Source organism: Strigops habroptila, chromosome 4 (assembly GCF_004027225.2).
Source record: "Strigops habroptila isolate Jane chromosome 4, bStrHab1.2.pri, whole genome shotgun sequence".
Classification (NCBI taxonomy): domain Eukaryota; kingdom Metazoa; phylum Chordata; class Aves; order Psittaciformes; family Psittacidae; genus Strigops; species Strigops habroptila.
The window spans coordinates 74,547,522-74,570,251 of NC_046358.1; the positions used below are offsets into that span (position 1 = coordinate 74,547,522).

Genomic DNA, 22,730 nt, shown 5'->3' on the forward strand with positions numbered 1-22,730 from the left:
TAATGAAATTTTCCAAAACAGTTAGCTGTGGATCCATATTGCATTAAACAGAGAATCAAGCTGAAAAGTAGCCCATTATAAATAGGAAATAACGAAGGACAAAACCTGCAGAGGTATATTGACTCACTTTTACGGATAGAGAGTCCCAGAAAATCCAAGAGCTGCAAAAAGTCAGATCTGCCACAATCTCTGCCTACACATCTTTAGGAATTAAACTAGAGTTATAGAAAAAGGTAATTTCTTTCTAGTATTTTTATCACTAATGTATTCACATCTCTGCTCTTGTATGCGGAATATATATTAGATTCATAAAAATGAATTGAAATTTACTATTTCCTGGATTATCTTATTCCAGTTAAATCCTTGATTCATAAGGCAATTGCTGAAGATAAATAGAAGTTCATGAATTGTTCATAAACTGCAAAAAAATCAGAAGCTAGAGATGAAAAATGTAAGACACACAACCCTTCATCTTCAGGCCACAAATTCAAGTCCAGGTTTGAGATCAGCAGCAACCAAGATCTATTTTCATCTTATCATCTGAAGGCTTTCTGGTAGCATTTGTGAACTCAGTTTGTACCCTCAGTTCCATCTTTATAGGATAAGTGGCCACATAAATAATTCACTGAACTCTGGAACTTGTCAGAAACAAGAAGTTGTGAAATGTAAAGTCTCCTTCATCCACCCAACTCTATAAACAGCACATATGAGCTAATTTTCTAACCTTTCACTAAGCTTTATGTGAAAGTGGACACATAGGAGTTCTTGCACATTTTTAATAAAATAAAGCTCCTCAAATATCATTTTTTTCTAATAATGTACTCCTCTGGAATTACCGCCTTTGAGGTTTTTCTGTTCTTTGTTGGAAAATGATTAGGAAAACCTTCTCACCAGGGACCTTTGGCTACGCAACTGTTAAAAAAAAAGCAAGCTTCTCCTTAACTGAGTAATTTCCACCTTCTGTTGTTAGATGGGAGTACTTCAGAGGCACACTTACTTGAAAGAAAGCACAGAGGGGGGCAGGGAGACATGCCACTATTTATTTTAGGTTTTTCATGTTTCTTGTATTATGGGAGAGATTAATGGGATATTTAATGAAATGTGATAATGTGTGGAACCTTAAGCATTTTTTAATATGCATGAGAGAGAAGACATGGAGATTGATCCCCACCTTTCTCTTGGCAGGCAGTAAACAGCACTCTTGAAGTGATTCCCAGCATAACACTTGAGCCACTTATCTGCAGCATTTTGGTTCTAATGACTTTGAGCCTATGATGTTGTGAAGGACAGCTCCTCTCCAGCGCTGAGATGAAGAGATGCTGATAGCCACTAATGCTCAGATGAAGTCTGTGTTAAAAATTAAGTGTACATAGATAGTCACTAAGTTTTTTTTCTATAGCTACTTCTATGAGACTAGAATTTTAAATAAATTAGATTTTCATAAGATTTTATGCAAATTTAAATACTTTGCCCATGCTCAATCTGTCAGAAAAATTTTCCTGAGAAAGCAATTGAAAGTAGGCATGTATTTTTTGCTTACAAGGTTGGTTATACTATCACCTTGAGACCTTAATCAAAACAGATGTAGGAATTGTACTTCTGGACCAGCTTGCACCTGCACAGAACACTACTGGAAAATTGTGTCCAGTGCTTTCCATTTACCACCATTCACTACACCACATTCCTATTTTTAGAAATTAAAAATTACAACTGACTTATTCTTCTACTGCTCTTTTTAGAGCAAGTCAAAATTCAGCCCACAGGTAGCCTATTGGTAGTGTGCAGGCTGTCCAGATGCACACAAGTTGGGAAGTAATCTGAGAATTGTCACTGTGCCAGATGTTTTAATTAACAAACAAACAAACAGCACTCCTTCAGACAACTTGTACTAACAAAAAGAGTCAACACACAAACATACAATATCAGACATATGATACAGCTGTGGCTATTTCAGCTGTTCCTCTCCATAAAACAGTGCTTTTTAGGTAAGAAATGTGTTGAAATAACCTACTTGCAGTGATGATAGTCATATTGCAGCAACATCATGCATTTTGGTACTTTGATACATGTCAGAGATTTTCTAACATGTACTAACAGCCAGCCAACGAATTCAGAAAATACCACATCACGACACAGATAAAAAAAGATGCTTAATACAGTTCTACAAATCACCTTTGAGAATTGCCTTTATGCAAATAAAGGCCACATGTTAATTGCAGAGCTGTTTAAATATTGTAAGGGATTAAGCAGTTATGTTTTTATATAATAGAGTCAATAAAAACCCAATACCCTCTTTTCCAGTCTACTACATAAACTTAATTATGAGTTACAGTGTTAATGAACCTATAGTAACTTTACATTGAGAATAAGACAGATTGTAACAGGCTAACCAGGACTATGCATAACATTAATTTCCATGATAGTTCAACTAAGCACCCACTACTTCAGAAAACTCCTTTAGGTGACAATTTATTCCTTGAGGAAACAAGTTTTTTAAAGCTGACATGGCAGTAAGAGTTAGGCTTCCAAGGGGCTCAATCCTTGTCAGAATGAGAGTTAGGACCCTAAACCACCTGAAAATGCTATAGATTTTATAGAAAAAGTTGCTTGATTAATCTTTAGCAGACTGTAAGGTTTCTGACCAACTGTAAGGGGCCACTACTGATTTTTGCTATTAACCTCATTTGATAGATAATTTGTTTCTCCCTTAACATTAATCCCTATAAAATATTTCTAGTGGTTCTCCAATTAATCCATGCCCTTTTCTTTTGATTGCAGGGAGACTCACTGCAGAGTAAGATAATGCTTTTTATGAGCATGTGTGGCAAAAAAAGAATGAACTTATCTTTAAAAAGAAGCCTTTCTTGAAAAAGAAGCATGTCACCACTTTTATGTTTCCCAGGTCTGAAAAGTGGTGGACTATTATCCATATGTAAGGATTCCTAGGTAAAAGATTCCAAAGCATATAACATTAGGGCTTATATTGTATTCTTACACCAAACACTGTTAAAATCCTTCAGCGCAATTCAAATAAAAACCAAAACTCAATGGAGAGATACTATTTTCCTTGTAACTGGTGAGAAATAGGTATGTGGAACACAATTTCTCTTTTCCTCTTTGTACAATAGTGTACTTCTGTAATAGTAATGGGAAACCTCTGTTTAGTGGCGTTGGGTAAATATGGGAACATGATGGTGTAAACACTTAGTTCCATTAATAAAACAGATGTAACATGGCTGAACTGTGTGACAACAAAAACAAAGACCTTTTGCAAGGACCATTGCTTTCTGCAGCATTTAGAGAGTTTGTGTCAGCTTCATTTTAAGATCAGCAATAGAACCATCGATTTAATTAGGTAGAAAACAATGAAAAAGGCATGCAAATTGATTTGGGATGTGGAAAGTACACATTTTTTGTGAGATTTTCCCCGAATTGCTCATGAACAGACCAGTTAATACTGCCACGTAAGTAGCTATGCTTAAATTCCTATGTTAACACACAGAAAAACTGGAAGACTTCCTTCACCTATGAACTGTTATTACTACTTCCTACACATGCAGGAAATCAATATCAGAGAATTTCACAGCCGTATTCTCAAGCCTCTTGTCACAGCTGTGAAGAAGAGTAATACAAGGCCTGATCTCTTAGTGCTCTCTGCCTTACGTAGGTATCTCCCTGTGCCCCAAAGTGGTTGCATACAAAACATACGAAACCCAAGGCAGCGTATGCATGTTTTATATAAATTTTTTTTAAACCTTAGGTTGGTATAAATGGTTAAGTAAAGTGAATGGGAAAGGGCAGATCAGACCTCAAAAGTGTTTCTGATGACCTCTTCCCACAGATGTCACCCTGAAGCCCTCAGCTACTAGAACCTGGCCATGTAAGTCCAATACAGCAGTGAAACCTGTTAGGAAGCAGTAAATTATGCAAACTAGCTAAAATGAAGGCAGCAAAGTCATTCTTTATAGAAAACCCACCATGTTGAATGTTTGCTATCACTTGCTGTGGATAAACAATATACCTTTGTGCATATCTGCAGTTTATCTCTGTCGCACAAGCATAACTGACACAAAACCATAGCATACAGTGCCTCTTTTACCTTTCCATTGACTAGAACCCTGCACAGTTGAACTGACCATGGCTCACTATGCAAAGCTAGTTGTGTTTTGAAGAATATTTCGTCTAATGCTGTACTCAGTGAGGATACTAAGTCTATGTTTGAAAGATACATTGACTGCATACCAACAAAGTAAAATGAATTTCATAACAATTAACCTTTATCCATTAGAATTAAAAATCTATGCAAATCCTCCAGCGAGACATAATTCTTCCACAACACTGACAAAATCACTCCCTCTTCCTTTTTTGTTGACATTTCTAGTATCTTAAATACAAAATTCCTGTCCTCATCCTCCATTTCTTCCTGCCCTCCTTGTATCTACATGTTTTCTCATTTCTCCATTTCATCACAGTAGCTTGGATTCCTTGTATTCTACTCTATTTTACATCTTTCTTTCCACTGGACAACCTCTTATGACTTGAGTGCCAAGAGTGAAATCTCCACCATTTTACCATTCCTGAGTAGCAAAGGAGACAGGAAGTTTTGAAGAGGCCTCATGATTTATGTATTTTCATTGAGCATTCTTCACCTTCTGTAAAGTGTCAGAAAATAATGAGGTGATGAAAAGTTTTTGAAACGGGATGTGAAAGGCCATACATCAAGACATCGTACTCTAGTAACCCACTCCCAGCTCCCTTTTGTATTCCACTTTCGATCAAACTATTTCAGGGTTTTTAACAAAAGGATCACACTAGTAAAAGACTGGACTTTACTACAATAAACAAATGAGAAACTTTGATGCAAATAACATGTTAATACATTTTTTTTGTCTTATTAGATATTGATAATTTCTACAGTGTAAAATTATTTAAACTTCATTAACCTCATGATTACCCTTACCATAAGGTGAATTTTGTTTTCATAAACTCTACCAAGCAAGGCTCAGAAGTACCACAAAACCATCTCTAAAGTGGGTTAGTAAGCCTATGTAACAGCCCTGGAGCTGAAGGAGCACACAATCTGCCTTAAAAAGCTTTGAGGAAGAAGATTTACCCAAGGAACACATGCAATCTGTTCTCTAATGGCTACGAGGACTTCACCAAGCTAAGCTTGGTTCTTTTCAAGGCACCACCAGCCTGGCTGACAGGCTCAGCTCTGTCTTGCAGTGGGGCCATTATAGCCAGCTGGAATCAGTTTGAGTTCTTTTCTTAGCCTTTCTATAGGAGTAGATTGAAAACCACCTTCAATGTATCAAATGAACAACAAAACGAAACTCCCTCAGAGACTTAAGACAGTAATGCAAAAGAGGGATTTGCTGTTCTAAATCAAAAGTGCAATTATCTGTAAAACTGAATTTGCGTGTTTACTTTCTTGAACGCGTTTATTTAGAAAACTGTGGACTACTCCTTTGCAAACTAGCAACGCTATAGACGAGTATTAAAAACAACTATTAAACAGTTTCAAATTTTGATCTTTACCTGAAAATTATATGAAAAATGCCCAATTATAACAGAAATGTTCACTCCTGAATGTTATTCACCACCCTTTTTGCTTCTCGAAATTTGCTCCAATCAGATTCTGCCTGTTGTACCTGCCAGTTGCTTACAGTCATGACTGTGCCCTCATAGCCAGTTTGTATTTTCATAATTTCATCCTACTGTCAGAGAATTCCTATCTTATTTATACAGCTGTAGAAAAATCAAACCAGAAGAGTTCTGAAAAAACAGCAAACTGTAACCCATTTCAGAAATAATATAAAAAGATCACCTTATCACATTATTAAAATGCGTATGCATACATCTGCTCATAAATAGTTTACAACTCCACTAAGGTTTTCATTCATGAGATGTAATGAACAAAACCTCTATAAATTTTAAAGGAATTTACAATTATTTTACTACAGCATGTTAATAAGAGAAAGACTATTCTTTGAAAGTAATAGAGCAGAAAAATAAGGCTAGATCTTGTCTCAGGTCATATAAACCTTCATTTAAAGGCTATCAGTGTGTTTTGGTTCTTAGAGGTAGTGACACAAAACTAATTTATGGTGACCAGGCAGAAGGCATCCAGCTGGAGAAAACCTCCCCAATAATCAATGACAAAAGAGTCACCTCAGTTGGGTTTTCACTGCAAGCTAAGACAGCTTCAGCACACATTGCTTACCCACTCACTCCTCTCTGCCAAAAAGGGAAAGATTTGAAGAACTAATTAAGCCTGAAATTATGTACCATCATGGAATATTTGCCTGTAATGCAAATGCTTCTGATACAGAGGTAGGCTTATAATTTACGCAGTGACTACAGGCACACACAATTTTTAGTGTTCTGGGTGAAAATAGCACATATACATGCAACTCCTGTGTTTTTATTTAAGGCAAAAATTATGTTAAGCTATGGCAAGTGTTTGGAGAAAAAAATAACTATGACAATGAGGAGTGGTTACAGTTACAGGTCTGATATTGCACACTTCTGCATTATATGGAATTCCAGATGATTCACTACAATGTCTTCTGTCTTACAGCAGAGTCACATGCAATTTTGAAAAAATTATAGGAATAAATAGACACTACTGCTTCCACCTAGAGCTTCATGCTGCTTTTAATAATCAATCAGCAGACAATATCAAAATTGCTTCCCATTCTGAAATCACTAGCTATGGAAATACAAATTTTCTTTTATATGACAATCCATGAGCCTTTTGCAGAAAACTCTCAAATTGGTGCATGCAGGCCCAGCAGACTGTAGAAACTGGGAACAGCCTACGTTTAAATTTAGGATCATCATCTCTTCTTGAGAGAAGAATCAAATGATACTTAAAATTATAGCTTTCCCATTTATTGCATTCTCAGTTAGGTAACATTTACAATAAAACCAAAGCACCTGCAGTTTTAATAGCATACTATCAAAAAAAGTGGTTTATACAGAGAAGGATGAGGACATTGTGATCACACCCTATTTTGATGACACTACAATAACTTCACCCTTAGTAACAAAACAAAAGTAATTTTTTGTTTCAGTTAACCTCTGTCCTATTAGACATTTCCAGAGGTTTTAAGAAAGGATATATCCAGTAAGTGTTTTGTGTTCTGGAGAAATTCTATCACTGTATTCCTCCCCTAATAGTTCCATGGCAGTTTAGCTGCACATCTTTGTGTTTGTCATACATGTGATATGACATACTCTCAACATCAGTACGTCACACTTTCAAATTTCCTTAGAAGGAAAAATCTTCAGTAAAGTTTCCAACTTGTTTCATCACTTAGGTATGGTATGTGTGACGAACAGATGTTGCTGTAGAAAAAATGATGTAACATTTAGTAGAGACTGAAAATCAAATTATCAAAATAGTGGAATTCCATGAGAAAACTCTGAAGCACTATCTGTATCATCAGCTGTCCTAAGTGAATATGAAGTGCCAACCATTTTAGTACCTACATTTAGTTCTTCAATTGGAAGGCAGTGTATCTTTCATTTTAGTGATGAAAAAATGACCAGAAATGATCAGTATCGAAGAAGAACTTGCCGTTACAAGCCAGAATTCCCTTTTTAACATTTTTGAACAAGAGAATGCCTTTGATAGGCTCTGAAATTTGGACTTCTCAGTCTACCATTCAAATAAAACTAGTTCATACTACTATAAGGCACTCCTTAAAATAAAAAACAATTTAAAGAAGTATCAGCTAACCTATTACCCTTGAATATAAGCAAAACTAACTACAATGGTGAGATTTCTGAATACTGAAGACAGGGATTTTCTAGTGTGCTGTATAGATGGCAACATGATTAAACAGAATTATTCAGATCAGATTTTTAAGTAATGAAAACATTTGAGGAAAATAAGAGGTTGTTCATCAAAAATGAAAGAGCCACACTAGCAAATATCCTTCTGCTACTCAGTTCTCATTATCTTCTGCTGCTGCTTAGCTCAGTAAAATAAGGCTTGCACCACTTATAATAATACTTGTCTTGCAAGACTGACAAAGAAATTGTCATCTATTTCAGTGAATCAAGACTGCCAGATTGTGTTACAGATCTTTACAATTGAACCTATTCTTCTTGGCCTCCACCTTCCTGCCATGATCCTATGATGGCGTTTCTACTGTGGGAAAGTGTAACTGAGATGAATGACAGAATAGGAAAATGAGGAGCAAAGAAGTACGCTCACTCGGCTCAGGAGAGCAGAGCAAGCCCAGCCATGCGGACTCCATTTCTGAGAAGGCAACTGCCTTTTCAATTATGTTACATATAGAAAAGTTCCTGAAAGGGTGGGAAGCCTCCAGGGGAAAGAGAAAAATAAAGTTATGTTTTCTCTAAAAGCCTGCACTCTCTTTGTCAGTGCTTAGAAATGACAACTAACAAAATTCATGTCATCTATAGATGGTTTGGCTTGTCTGTGTAGCCAGCCCAGGCAAACTGGGTTGTTTGGAGAGCAGGAGTCTAATATTGAGAGACGGTGAGAGAAGGAGCAGTCTGCTTAGCTGTATGCTAACAAATGGAACTTCTCAAAGGAAGACTTGCTTCTTTTTAAGGAAAAATTTCTGAGTATTATCTAGTGGTTTCTTTATATAGGGATTAGAGTGAAACAAGGGCACAAGCATATTGAAAACACAGCATATATTCGTGGTAGCTCCCAAGCAGTCTGAGCAATAGCAGGCCACACCTCAAATGGTGCCATGCACATCACAGTATTGCTTTCTCTAATACTTGACACTTCAACTTTCAACACTGATTTATGAGTCATACATTATAAGCTTGCCACTAATTCTTGTTTAATCTGGAACCGGTAACAAGTTTTGGCTGGCATCGCTCCACAAATGAATTAGATTTTTTTCACTAAGGGAGGAAAAAAAATTAAAAAAATGAATTTAAAACCAGCCTGCAGTGGAAGCATGAGGAAGTCGCCCCTACGCCAATCTTATGGCTTCTGTCCCATTTCCACTGACAAATTTATTATAAATGTATAGGCATGAAGTGCAGCAGAAAATTTCATGCTTATATTGATGAGATTAATGGACTATTATCTCATTTTCAAAATTACTCTGGACTGATTTTATGGCCCCTTTCCTCTGACTGGCTTCAAGCTCTGATTAAAGGCCTGGGCTAGAAAACCTGTGCCTTGGCTTTTGCCAAATTTGGGCTGTGTTTTACACAGGCTTTATGTTGGAATCATATTCACATTTTAAGAAAGTATGTGCAAGATCAAGCACATATTTACAAATACCAGTAAGATTTTATTCTAAAGCCAGGAAGGTAATTGATGACACAATTCTTTCATCATAATTATATGATTTTTCTGACAGTATATTGTCACTACAAGGAGGACAGATTGAGGACTCAAGTCAACACAGGAGATATTACAACATATTAAGTATGTTAACTTTTCAAAGTTAACACCACATTTTTGCAGTATTCTTCCTTTTTAATTTTTCTTGTGCAGTATTATGCCCTAGGGAATGAAGCAGCCAGGAGCCTGGTGCTGATGATGTATCACAGCAGTACATCATCACAAATGTTGCTTTAACATATGTTTTAAGGATAAGGTGCTTTAATGATGCATTTCTCAAAGTCAGCACCAGCACAAATCCCATAAAAGATAACAGTAAATAGACTGCACGTTCTAGACTGACTTGCTAATAACACTCCATATGGCAGTAGTAAAGCAGAGAACGTAGTCTTAGAATTTTTAGATGTACCTATACTATACAATAAATAAATGGAAAAAAGTAACATCTATGTTACTCTAACTTGCTTTCACAGGAATGAACTAAAGAATCTTCTAATTGTACACACACCATTTTAGGATTACTGGGTTTGGAACATTACCTTCTCTGCACGTACAGTTCTAAAATATATATGACTTTGCCGGTTAAATGTGGAATAAATGTTTTGCTGCCTATTTTCACCTAGAAGTAGTATATCATTGCTAGCTGACAGAGTAAAATGTAAATATAGCAGTAGAACTACATTCCCACTCTGACAGTGAAGAAAATCACTACAATATTCACCTGCTCCTATGAGATATGTGGTCATGGCCATTGCCATAATGTGTACCACTTTTCATAGTACTAAATTATTTTTTTCTTTTCTATTATCAAAACATACTAGAAATACTTGTGAAAATACTGATAATTCTATTTTTAAGCATGCAATCACAACTGGTTTTCAAAGCAATACTGGCAAGAAGCCTAAACCAATAGTTAGAATAGTCTCTCATAATTATAAACAGTGTAGAGAATATACTAATATAGCCCTATATAAAGAAATCAAGTTTTTATAACCAGCCTGAGGGAACCAGCTTCTAGACAAATATCAGATCTAAGAACAAAACTTGAAATGGAAAAGTGCAGCAAATATTTTGCATTTTGTGCATGGAATTTCACACCTTACCACCCTAGTTTCAAACACAGTTATATCTCAGGGCTTTGAATCCAGATCTAGTCCGGCAGATGAACCAAGGCTGGTTAGATACAACCCTGTAGACTCAGCTGACAATTAACACCACACACTACCCAGCTCTGCTGCATGCCGTAATTAAATACCTAAGGTGCACTTGCTTTGCATCTACAAAGGAGAATATATTTGATGACTCAGTATGTTCCAGCAATTCAAGCTTGCAAGCTGCAAATTCCCCAGTCATCTCACACTTTCAGCTGAATTGCAGGCCTGGAGATAAGTCATTTTATAAACACATCTAATCGAATTCTGTTCAATATGCCAGGCAAATTGAAGGTAGACAAGTATATTCAGAAAAAGGCATTTGAAATTAATTTCACATACGAAATCAATCTAACAACAAAAAAAATAATGCATTTGGCAACTCATTTGAATGTCAGAACATCAAGATCTGAGGAAGGGAGAGAGACTGGAATAACTAAGTCCCAAGAAGTGCGTGACACGTGTGTACAAACAGCTAAAGAAATGTTCCCATCCCTCTGCTCATAGAGGACCAGCAGGAAGGAATGAACAAAAAAACAAACAAACAATAATAATAAAGCCTCCAGAGTGCTAAAGGATGCCTGGGAAGATAGGAGAAATAAAACCAGCATATCAAAGTCTTTATGGAAAAGTTTAAAGTAATTCACCATCTCCTATACTTTCCCCAATCAATGATAAAAAGATAACTTATAGATAAGTGAAAGCAAAACTACACAAAAAAATATTCACTGTATTTCTAAGATAGACATTTATTGAAATATAGTACATCACCTGGTATTAAATAGCATTACAGCTTAGATTCTCCTCAGAGGACTGATTCTAAGGTACAGCCTTGCTCTAAAGCACTTGCCATCTCTTCCATATAGTGATCACATATACTGTCTTCCTATCATTAAATGTCACAAATTAACTTTAGAATCAAGCCTACCTAGCACGACTGCCTGACAAGAAAACAAAAAAGTTAATCCCTTCTAGGAAAAAAAACCTCTTCAAATAGGCCAGACCAATGTGGTAATAGTAAAAATGCCTCCTTCATAAATGCAAAAGATGATCAACATGATACACAGAGATTCTCAAAGACGTAGCCTTACTCTAATTCCAGGGATGCAGAACAGTCTTTAGGGTTGAAAAATACAGTTGACCTTGCTAAATTTGTGAGTTTTAACATTCAGCTCTGAATCCTCCTCCTGTACTCAGAAAAGCTACATCCTTTAAAAAGTGAATCACATGTCAGTTTTTCAGTCTTTGTTCTGACAGAATTATGAGTCCATTAATAATGAAGAAAATAACTGAATATTAAAAAGCCTATAAAGTTTTAGCTGAAAATTGTTCTGCTAAACAAAGCTGAGCTCTGACTGTACCTTAAGATTATATTATATTATTCTGACTTAAAAGAAGCAAAAATAAAAATTGCATAGCAAAGTCGGGAGTGAAAGAATAATAACACAAATGCACATGTGTATCCATGTAGTGGCGTAAGAGGAACATATCTTCAGTTCCTGGATGTCATGGGCTGACTTTGTCTGGCTGTTTGATGCCCACCCAGCCACTCTCTCCCTCCCCCTCATGGGAAGAAGATCAGGTGGAAAAGTTCGGAGGTCAAGATTAAAACCAATTACTGTCATGGGCAAAACAGACTTCACTTTAGAAAAATTCATTTAACTTATTGCTAATTAAAGAACAACTTGGATGTTGAGAAACAAAGTCAAAAGGTAAAACACCTTCCCCACCTCACCCTTTCCACCCTAACCCCCCCAGCTCAACATCAGTCCTTCATGCCCAAATCCTCTACTTCTTCTTCCCCAGATTGCAGAGTGATGGGCACTGGGGGGTTATGCTCAGCCCATGGCAGCTTCTCTCTGCTGCTCTTTCACAGTTTTCCTTTTCTCCACCACAGCCCCCCCAGGGCTGCCAGGGAATCTTTGCTCTGGTGCCTGCAGCACCTCCTGCCCCCTTCCTGCTCTCACCTGGGTGTTCACGGGGCTGGTTCTCACACTTTTTCCTCACTCCTCACTGCCTGTGCAGGGGTTTGCGCCTTCAGCTGGCCCCAGCTGACTCAAGAGCGTAGTATCAGACCATCTGATCTTATGCTCAGCAGTAAAAGCTGGGGGAATGAGAAAAGAAGGGGGGATGTTCAGAGTTATGACATTTGTTGTCTCTAGTAAGCTTTATGAGTGGGGAAATGGCAAAACATCTGGCTGCTGATGGGAAGTAGTGAATTAATTCCTTATTTTGATTTGCTTGTGTGTGCTACTTGACTTATTAAACTGTCTTTACCTCAAATCATGATTTTTTTCTCATTTTTGCCCTCTGGTTCTCTCCCCCATTCCACACTGGGGGTAAGGGAGCAAGTGGTCACGTGAGGCTTTAGCTGCTGGCTGGAGTCAACCCTGCTCATGCTTCTGCTCACAAGACTTCTTAACAGACACATGCCTAAGATTTTCCCCCCAGTACCCTGACACCTCATCTCCTCCCATCTACAACATTTTTGGTTTTTTTAATTCACTATCTTGTGAAAGCAAGGTAAGTCACCACTGTTAGCTCAAAAGCAGGCTAACTTGAACACAACTGACCTTCACCAGCAACTCTCTCTCTCCTTTTTTTTTTTTTTTTTTTTTGTTTTAATATCATGAACACAGAGTGCCTGTGAAACCACTTATTTTGGCCATTCTTTTTCCTACTGCACCCTGGCATCGAGCTAATACACTTCCTTCTATCTTTAGCCACTGTGGAGCACAGCTTTCTTACCTTAAGGGACTCTCAGGTGGGCCTGGAAGAACTCAATCTGACCTATACAATAACAAGATCCCCAAGAGCGTCCTTGCATTTACTTTATTTGTCCTTTGTACTTATTCAAGCAAACACAAAGGAACCATGGTGCAATAGTGAATTAGGACCTAAATTTTAATTTTTGTTCTAGATCCTTTATTGGTTTTATTCCACTAGTGGCAAGCTCTCAAGACATAAACAGAATTAAAAATGCATGGACTGAACTTAAAATGTAATATTCTTACTTAATAGCTTCAGCTATTGAAAGTTCAAAGACATACTTTATTTCAATTATAAAATGAAACATCATTTTGTACAAAGGAAAAACATCCGCTGAGATGCAAAATCTCCCTTTTGGAGATTTTATTTTACTATTTCACTATTTTTAACTCAAAACTCCAGGGCAGGTGCTATAAAATAAAGTAATTTGGTTCACCAAACCAGGTTATCAAGATGACCTAATTTAATCTCTAGCTGATGAGGACATTTCCTTGAAAGACTACACAGTCTCCAATGGTTTACCTTGGTTCAGTCTATTAAGTAAAGAAAAATAGTAGAGCATGTTTCTTTATAAAATATCTTAATTAAAAATGCTTTAAGAAACCCTCTTGGAGTATTTAGGAAACTTGCACTACTTAAATGACTTGCTCTGGAATGACTTCATCCAAGACAACTATACACAGTGCAAAAAAAAAACCAACCCACTTAACCCTTAAGCAAGCTGTAACATTCTGCAGAACCCCAAGTGCAGCCATCACAGGTGTGTGTATTCTCAAGGATTTTATTATGATTACTCTAAATTCTGTTATTTTCTGTTGTGGGTGTAACTCAGTGTTTGTCTATTTTTAAGAAGCTATGGCACAGAAGATAGAACTGCTGGTAATCTGCATACTATAATGCGCACAATCTCAGTTTACAGGTTATACAAGCAGAAGCAGACAAATCACTACACGTGAACAGTTTATGTAGCATTTTTTACCCTTTCTTAATTATATTACCACAGAGGTGCCACCAGTTACACTGATGGGCTCAGCTTTGGGCACCGTGGGTCCATTTTAAAGCCATGTCAAACTGGCTTTGCTTGACAGGGTCGCAGCTCCTGATCTCTTCTCACAGCAGTCATCCCTACAGCCCCCTCTGCTACCAAAACCTTGCCACATAAGCCTCATACGCATGGGTAGCATATAACGGAGAGGAAAAATCACTGAGAAACTTCAAAGACCTCAATGAGGTTAACAAGGAATCTCTTGATCACATAAATCATCTACTACATGTTGCTGTAACTGCATTAGTAGTGCAAAAAAGCAACTTTCACTGCTAGCTTGAATTTTTCTAACAATAAGGCATAAGAAAAAGCAAAAAGGGCTTTCACTCATACTTCATACACCAAAAGAACTTCATCAGATTTACTGTAAGAAAAGCTTGTGCAAAAAAAAAAATGGCCCAGAGATAAAGGACTATATCATTATGATGTATTAAAATTGGACAATCTGACAAAAAAAAAAAAGCACTTTTGCTGTAAACTCTTCAAGTTTGACTCTCTGGGACTTACATGATAGAAAGCAAAAGTGTCCAGAGATGAACAGTGAAATATACTATGTGTACAGACACTTCCTACTGCTCCTGTTTCCTCCTATATCAACTCTCCTACCACTAACAGAAAGGAAAAGAGCTTCTCTGAGAGAGAAATGGGGAAGGAGACACCATACATCCTTCTATGAACAACTGTCCGCTGGTCTGGAGAAAGCTGGAGCATGCCTATGCAGAGGAGGTAGAAGAGGGAGGTAGGAGGGGAGCACTGCAGTTCATTCACTGTGGCTGTTGCCCTTCCCTCATTCCTCTTTCATTTTATAAGTGAAGGAAGAAAATGAAAACACAGGAAAGAAACTCTCTGTTTACTAGATGGATCTTATAAGGTAGAATATAAATGTATTTTCTGTGACTGTAGATTTTTTAAAACTCTGATAAATGGTGTCACATACATTTAGATAATGGTTTTTTTGGATGGATATATCTAATTATTATTAACTTGCACACACCAAAGCAGCTATGCACTACAATCAGGGTGTAAAAATTGGGTTGAATGGCTGCCAATGAACAATTAAAAGCATCTTAGTTGACCAGGCTTGCAATTTAAATTCATTTGAAGACATTCCCACTGCATGCTCTGAAACAATTAAAGTTTGTTGCAGATGCTGTCTCGGATATAAACAGGACAAGCATTTGTGCTCTTGTGTGAAGTTGTTTTACTAGGCTTATGCTATAAAAATCCATCTAACCAGGATTATCAGAGGTTGGTGGAATGTTAGACTGCAGACAGTCACTCTAGCAAGTTACTCAGGTGGAAGGCAACTGAAAACTGCGTCAACGTGCATGGGTTAAATGTTGAGTCATAGCAGTCAGGCAAACTCTTATTTCCAGCTAAAATATGAACAGGACTGGAAGAATCCCTTTACCAGGAAAGCAGAGGTTGGTTTCAAGAGATTATTATTATAGCTTATTTTAAAAACAAACAAGTGAAAGCTGAAACACAGTTGGTAGTTGTGTCTTGAGCAACCAACAGTAATCCTAAAAAAGGAGATGGCGGTATTGATGTAAAACTGAGGATTGCTTTCTAGTGGGCTGACAGTACGTAGCGGCCATGAAGATGATGCAGTGATTCATGGGGAGAATTCTTTCAGGGAAACATATAGGATATCACCATTTTATAGCTCCCAAGCCAGTGGAGAAAGTTCATAAGCTTACACTGCTGCACAGTGGGGAAATCTTGGCTCACAGTGCAATTCTAATTCCAGAGTTTCTCCTGTAGTTGACTACTAACTTCCTAAATCCTGATTTTCCATTCTTCCACTATTCTTTATAAATTATTTCTTAGCTTTTAAGAAAAAAATAGCCTTTAGTCATGAAAATTTGCTACTTCACTTCTTTCTAAAAGTGTAGGATCATTAGTCTTCATTCTCTGTTTTAGACCAGTTTGGCAGGTCCTTTCATTCCTATCTATGTTAAAAAAGTTTTTCTTCTGGTGATTAAATAGGATGATAAGTGTGCTGAGAGTCTGAACTCCATCATCCAAGACAGAGCTCCAAAACCCTATTGCTGCCTCAGTTTGTTGCTAGGGTTTGCAGACAGAGACTCATCCAAAGAGGAAGACACTAACGACATCTTGCTTAACAACCACAGTCTGCTGCAACACCAAGCACCACAAAGCTCAGCCACATCACTACTTACAGAGAGAAAGAGAATCTTCTATATGCTTGAAATGACAAAATCACATTTGCCTGGTGTATATACAGGACCTTCTGACTATGCCTAAGTAATATTTATAGATGCTTAAATAGTTGTTAAATTATTAGAGTTATTTAGAAATTCAGTCCTCAGCGAAAAAATATTGTGACAAGTGGTAATCAATGATGGCTGAAACCACCAAGGTCAGTTTTATAGACAAATGACCTTTCTTATCATCAGTTTATTCTCTAAACATTCAAATGAGCTTGTGATGCCTTCAGCATGTCTTTTTTGAAACACACAATTTTTAAAAAGAGCAAACATTGTAATATAAGGAAGTTACACCTCAACACATTACGGCTAACCAGCCTGAAGAAATACACAGAAGTGAACAATAGTTTTACAGAGGAAATCTATTTTCTGTAGTTTTCAGAAAAATAATTAAACCTGGATGAACACAGTGCAAAGGAGTTAGTGCTTTAGCTTTTTTTTTTTTCTCCAAATGTGGTGATCCTTTGATAAGAGTGATTGATTGCGTCTGGGTAAGTTTGCTTAATATTTGCTGTGGACACTGTCTTGACTGAGGCTCAATCAATCACTTTGAACAGGAAATCAGGGCTAATGCACTAAAACAATATCTGTTATGCACTCAGTTAATCCATCACAATTCTCTTGTGCAGTGTCAGGAAGTAGTCTTGCAAGTGGATGCTGACTTAAAATGAATCTTTGAGTTTGTTTTTATTTTAAAAAAAGATTTCTTGTTCAACTGTTTTTAACATGTTAAATGTACAACAACCACATTCTCCACCCCAAGTTGAGCTATGTTAAGAAATTTAAAATAAATCAAATGCAGTGCAGCTTTTAAAGATTTTCAACTGAAAAACATATATTGAGGTTTGATGTTGGCCAATTTAACAGCGGGGTTCAAACAACACCAGATCATCTATTACCTTAGGTAGACTTTAATTCTTATTTTTCACCTTAGCATTTTTTATTACAACTTCCTAAACTTTTCTCTTTTTTTAAGTGACTGCTAAAATTTAGTATATTTTTACATGTGAAATAGTCCCATTTCTTTTAGTTCCTCAGAAGTCACAGATAAAGTCATCTGTACAGGAAAGTACATAAATATGTCAAACAATTAGAAACACATAAAGGATCTGGACATTAAGATCCAAGGTGCCTGTTGACACACCTGACTAAGAAGAATAAAACATTTGTTTACTGGAAATTAAGCCGTAGAATAGAAAAATACAAAACTTCTCCATATGAAATAAAAAAAAAAAAAAAAAAAGGGAAGCCTACCAAATACAGATTCTTTTCCTAAATGTATCATTTCATTTGTCATATATGAGCATTTAATCTTTAAAAACAACAGTAGAAACTTAAACCATGAGGAAGAGCCTTCACTGCAGGCAGGAAGCTGTAGGAAAATCACCTGAAGACAAATATGCTTCTGTAAAGTTCCTCTGAGTTCCTTTCAGTTAACTAGGATATCATTTTATCATCTGATTTTGCACAGGAACAATCAAATGGCTAGAATTAATGGTGTGTTTTTCTTTGTTACTAAGTATCTGTCTTTTAAATGAAAATTTTCATGTATAATAATATCATTAGCTCCTCCTCCTCCTCTTCTGCAGAATTCTTTTATAAACAGGGAGCACTTAAAAATTTGGAACAACTGTCAAATAACAGGTACCTACATCAGAATCACTGCAGTAGGGGAGGATGAAGTAACATTGGCCTACGCAGAGGCAGAACACAACTTCATGTATTAGGAAACACAGAGTTCCACGCTCCTTTGACACTGCAAGAAACAAGACTGGCCCAACAGAATGTTACTTCTCATGGAGAAACTGAGGCCTTAGGGAGCTCAGCTATTTAAAAAGCTGAGACTGTCTTGACTAACTGAAAATCACACCAATCCTGCAGAATCATAAAGAAAATATACACCTGTTACTTTCATGAATAATCTTCTTGCATAGTGTTATGCTACTTATTTACTCACATGATAACTTAGATTGTGTATTTAGAACTAAGTGTTTGGAACAGATGAATCAACATATAAAACAGAAGCTTAAATCTGTCAGGTGGAAAAATCCCCAGAGGAGGGAAATCACTAGATTTTGTCACACAGAAAAGATTGAGCCTATGACCTAAACTTCTTCTCCAAGACTCTAGAATTCCTTGTACTATTCTACTTCTTTTTAGACTTGGGAGTGTGTATGATCATTTAAGACTTATCTGCCCATACTACTTTATCTACTTTTAAATTCAAATGCCCCTTAATTGTCACCATAATGTAATTAACATCCGTAGGTCTCATTCACTCATATACATTCCCCTAAGAATACCTGTAGCTACCCATCAGTGGGAAACTCATCATTTCCTTATTCTTTCATTAGATTTCTCTTTGAACGACATGTTCTTGCAGAGTTCTCACACTTAATTTTCTTCAGTCACCCTAAAGAGCATCTCAAAACACCGTCTAGCCAAAGTCAAGCCTGAGCATTACCATATGTTGTAGTGCTAGCAGCTGTTTGATAACAATTTTTATTTCAGTTTTCTATGATCTTCTGGATAAGATTTTGTCAATAGCCTATCAACTTTAGAGATCCAAACTTCCCAGGAAATAATTTGCTGTTTTGAATGGGCTCATGTATTATTTTGCATAGGTTGATTAGCTGAACAATATCAGTGCACTTCAGAACTCATAAACAGTGGACAGACCTGCAGAAGACAACTCAAATGGAGAGTTCAGAAACCTTAAGTATCTTCAGTTAATAGCCACAGTCTCAAACTGGAAATATATTTTTTAGTTATGTACAAAATATTATAAAAAAATCAATTACTGAACATTGGTTGTACAGGCAATTTAAATTCTGTATTGGTCCACTGAAGAGGCACACAATGATCATTAGAAATCAGATTTTTCTCTTACTGCATCACTGATATTGTCTATTTTTTACCATTGCTCTATTATTCAAACTTGAGGTGCCATAGGCCATGCCTTCAATCCTGTTTTAGAGATTTCTTTATGTCAGTAAGTGAATGGTAGGCTTTATGTCAACTTGTTTGTCGACACTGAGCACTGTCACTAGTAGCGCCTATAACAATGATTTCTTTTGTGACATGTACGTCACTCTCTCCTCCAGGAATTTGTCCAAGGCCAACAATTCACTTTAAATAGTTATTCTGAAAACCATCAGAATGAAAGTAATCTGCAGTATTATTACCTTAGGACAAAAATGATGGAGTGATTTATGTGCAATTTCTTCCATATCCTTAGTCTCTTTACACGTGAACAGCATTTCACCAGATCATGGATTTAGAGCTCCAGCCATAAGGGAACTCAAAAGATGGCAATGGGAAAAGAAGCTTTCCATTTTGTGACATAATTAGCATCATTACTATTGATTAACATTATTGTATTTAGTTTGATTTCTTTTTTATTCCATAATTGATATCAATACAGTGTCATCTGTATCTCCCTGCAAGCAGAAATGAAGGCACCAAAAGTGTATTTACTCCATGTCCTTTATCTTTCATCACAGCCTTAGTCAAAATGTAATATTAGGACTAAGAGCTCTAATGGTGAAAACAACCACTGGTTAATAACTCCCATTTTCACCTCTGACCTAAGTAAACAACTGCCTCATGTTGTGTGGTTCTGTGCTTAGCTTAATATCTGGTCAGCATTTTTCCCTATTACGCATAATGCGGGCAGACAGGCAGCCTCAGAGCAAACTCATTCAAGGTGGTGATGTAGTTTGAGGCACAGATGTAGTTGGAGTTTCACATATTATGCTCAAAGAGTATTTACTGTCTTTCTATCCTGTGCATTTAAAATAAATTAATAGAATCATAGACCGATTTGGGTTGGAAGGAACCTCAAAGATCATCCAGTTCCAAGCCCCCTGCAATGGGCAGGGACAGCTTCCAGTAGACCAGGCTGCTCCAGGCCCCATCCAGCTTGGCCTTGAACACTGCCAGGGATGGGGCAGCCACAGCTTCTCTGGGCAACCTGTGCCAGTGCCTCACCACCCTCACAGGAAAATATTTCTCCCTTATATCTAACCTAAATCTCCCCTCTTTCAATTTAAACCCGTTCCCCCTTGTCATATCCCTGCATGCCCACATAAAAAGCCCCTCTCCAGCTTTCCTGTAGGCTCTTTTAGGCACTGGAAGCTGCTCTAGGGTCTCCCTGGAGCTTTCTCTTCTCCAGGCTGAACAACCCCAGCTCTCTCAGCCTGTCCCCATAGGAGAGATGATCCAGCCCTCAGAGCATCTTTGTGGCCTCCTCTGGACTTGCTCCAACAGGTCCAAGCCCTTCTTATGCTGGGGGCCCTACAGCTAGACCCAGTACACCAGGTGGGTTCTCACAGGTGCAGAGCAGAAAGAAGGAGTCCCCTTCATCAACCTGCTGGTCACACTCCTTGTGATGCAGCCCAGGACACAGTTGGCTTTCTGGGCTGCAGGTACGCACTGCCCAGTCATGTTGAGCTTCTCATCAACAAACACTTTCATGCAAATTAATGCATAAAGGTTTTAAGCATATGTACTTGTATTATACAATATAATTATGTATAATAATGCATAGATTTTCACTTCATAGCATTCTAAGAATTGTAAAAGACTACCGCTTATGGAATGTCAAGCTAAGAATACCACATTCCATTAAAATACTAGTGCTCCCATAATCAAGAGAAACACAGTCCAAAGAAAAGCTCAAGGTTTTGTAGTGTTGTCAAGTGAAATTTGAAATTGATATTGTCAGCAAAGATTCTCAAAACAAGTTATTCTGGCCACTTGAAACAAAGGATGTGAGAACTTCTCTAATTATAACACCTACCTTGTCATATCTGAATGTAAAATGCAGGGGTTTACTCATACAAGATAATAGTTCCTTAGAGCCCCTCTTTCCCCGCTCCCACATAGACATACGTTATTCAGCATGTTAGAGACCATCTGGAACTTGCTCCTGAAATAGCCCAGGACTTGATGACCTTCCAGATACGCTTCAAAACCCATTTGTTTGACAAGGGTTTGGGGGAAGGTTGTGGGTGTGCTGTTTCTGAAAGGATTAAGCAGGCTATTTTACAGTTTTGATTAATGCTTGATTTAATTTACTATTTGTATGTGACTAGTTTAGATACTGAGAGGTCAGCCACTTTTACTGTTAAGCTTAATGAGTGCTTCCAGCGTTTACTGCTTTAACATAAATATGCACATAAACAATCACTGGCACCAGGCCTGATTAATGCCCATTAAAGTTAATGAGAAGGCTCTCATTGCTGAAGGTGGCAGGCTTTTTTAATATAGGACCTTTCCTCCTCTGAGAGAGCAACAATACTTGCATAGAGTCAATTGTAACAGTGCATCTACAGTTCGCTCTTTCAACAGGTAAATGAACACCAGATTTAAGCCTAGCTAAATGCTGGTTTGTACCCATGCAATAAGTATACACATTAAAAAATTAAACGTATATATCCTGAAGAGTCATGGCCCATGTAAGCATCTGAAGAAGCAAATCTAAACACAATTCCATATAAGTAATGATAGATAGTTGCAAAATGTTCATTCTACTCTTCCTTCCCTTTTCCTTACAATTTCCCATGTTTTAAAAGACAGAATTTAGAAACTGTGTATATACCTTGTGGCAAGGACAAAGTTTTTGAACTTTGGTATGAAAGATGATGAATGATCAATGGTGTGATTAAAAAAGCAGTGTATGAAGAAGAGGGTATGGTCGGTCACAGTGCTGGAATGAGGTTAATGATCTTGCTTTGGTTACTTATATGAAAGAAATATGAATATGAAATTTCAGCATCATGTAGTATTTATCTACTTTCTGAGAGTTAAATAGTCTGGTCCCTCATGTGGCCATAATGACAGTCAATGGATATACTATCCGAGTAAATACCACTATAAGCAAGTACGGTTCAAAGCAATAAATATACTTTTATATATAAGTATGGTAGAAATTTAGAAATATATATGGTGTGTATATATTTAGGGGTCAAACCCACACTATTCCTTCACTACCATATCTGTCCTCCACCTAGATTTTTTTTTTTTATTATTATTTTTTTCATATCTGCTGGGAACTTTCATGACATCTTTCTAAAACATACTCATTTGTTAAAAGGAATGAGTAGACTGAGTACATGTGTGAATATCACCACAAAACCCAACTCACCATGTCCTCTTTCAGCCTTGCCATGGATATGTCATGGTTTAAG

The 22,730-nt window shown here is 37.1% G+C and overlaps 1 protein-coding gene across 13 annotated transcripts in view; it reads right to left on the reverse strand.

Annotated features, from left to right (window-relative positions):
- Positions 1-22,730, reverse strand: part of RBFOX1 (RNA binding fox-1 homolog 1) — a 1,252,174-nt gene that overhangs the window by 886,383 nt on the left and 343,061 nt on the right. The window lies entirely within an intron of this gene.